Consider the following 1,698-nt stretch of genomic DNA (forward strand, 5'->3'; position numbering starts at 1 on the left):
AACAGTTTTGCAGGCAAAGTACTTCAAATACGGTAGATATAAATAAAAATAAAATATTTTAGAAAATTTTAACGTTAGACAAATAGACTATATGTTTACATTTAGTTTTAAGAGTCCATTAAAATGAATTTTGAAAAAGATGAGTAATCACTAACAGTGTTACAAAATGTTCACATTCGTGTCAGTAATATTTCCTAGACAGACATTTTATGAAAACAATGTAAAGCTCTAATTGAATCACTGACCTCATATAACATCATTTGTAAATGAAGCGCATTTTTGTCAATAAAAATGTTCCTGTAACTTTAAATAATATAGCTTCTTAAAATCAAGACCATACCATGTTTATTAAACAAGCATGCATAATACATTAAAAATTGAATAATCTGTGTACTTTTATGCACAGTGTTCAGTGTTACTACTATACTCTATCTTTACAAGTAGACTTGGAATTTCAGCACAGAATAAATTGCATTGCCAACTAATCAAGATATATGTGACTTAGCTTTTCCACAGCACAGAAAATTCTTCCACAACTTTATTCTTCACTTTACACATATTGACAAACAGCAGTTCTCTTCAGTTGTAGTGAATAATGGATATCTAAGAACTAAAAGTTATAGCGAACTGTTCTGCCTACACTGTGATTGGAAATGAATTGAGCTCAGAATTTATAATAGTAAAACATTTCCATGTATTGTGGCAACAAATTTCTAAATATGGGTGTTATCAGCCATAATACTTACCATTGTGAGATGCTTTTTGTCAGGAGGTAGAGAGGTTGAAAGGGAAGTATGGTCTCTTCAGAAACTGGGAAGGCATATGGTGAGGAGGACAAGGGCCAACCGAGGCAGAAGCCAGGGAAATTCTCTGGGTTGATGGTTAGAGAACACGTTCAGAAGTGGGGAAAGACTGGAAAACAAAGGCGGGAGCACAGGAGTCTCGGAGGGTGGGAAGGAAATTGGGAGACAAAGGAAACAAAAACACACACTCAAGAAAATGCTTCATAGCATTCTTGTACAGTATCAGCAAATTGTTACTGCTGTTGAAAAGTTTTAAATTTTCAATTCTTGGCCCTTGGGCTAAGATCAAGCGTAGTATCTGTTATCAGTTTAATGTCTGATATATCTTCCATCTGAGGACAGTATAGTAAATGGGATTTTGGAGCTGAGAAATGGAATAGGAGCTAAGCTTCATCCACTCGCTGCATTGACCTGGGTGCAGTACCTTCAGGACGGCCCACAGGAAGAGTAAAGGCCATAAAGGTTAGAATTAAAAAAATTCACATCAGTCTGTCTAAATTAAGGCTGGAGAAATTAACTGGAAATGAATTTTTTTCCCAATTTATTCATGAACACTGCAGAAGTAGGAAGGGAAAACTACGAGCTCTAACTTCCTCTGAACCAGGAGATAGAATTCACACTCAGGCTAAGCTCACACTGCAGAGATGTAACCAAGTTACAGTGTTGTATTCTGAGAGGCCAGCTGAAGCAGGCTCCTCCTTCCATAAGACCTTGATGGCTTCATTTTTGTATTATGTGGGGAAAGGGAGATGGCACTGATTGCTCCATTTTTATTCTAAAGAATGAAACAATAAACATGATATTTTATTTGCTGTAGGATCTTTGCTTTTCTGAGGATCTTTAAAAAGGGTACAGTGGTAATGAACATAATACCAAGCAGGTTAAACAAAATAGG

At 35.9% G+C, this 1,698-nt stretch overlaps 1 non-coding gene across 1 annotated transcript; it reads left to right on the forward strand.

Annotated features, from left to right (window-relative positions):
- Nucleotides 1-1,062: 1,062 nt before the first annotated feature.
- On the forward strand, nt 1,063-1,248 carry LOC111756344 (U2 spliceosomal RNA). Its single transcript, XR_002790832.1, has one exon. It is a non-coding gene; the product is annotated as a U2 spliceosomal RNA (small nuclear RNA).
- Nucleotides 1,249-1,698: the final 450 nt, after the last annotated feature.

The sequence above is a fragment of the Cavia porcellus genome, unplaced genomic scaffold (assembly GCF_034190915.1).
Source record: "Cavia porcellus strain 051 isolate PalLab524CR breed Dunkin Hartley unplaced genomic scaffold, mCavPor4.1 scaffold_17, whole genome shotgun sequence".
Classification (NCBI taxonomy): domain Eukaryota; kingdom Metazoa; phylum Chordata; class Mammalia; order Rodentia; family Caviidae; genus Cavia; species Cavia porcellus.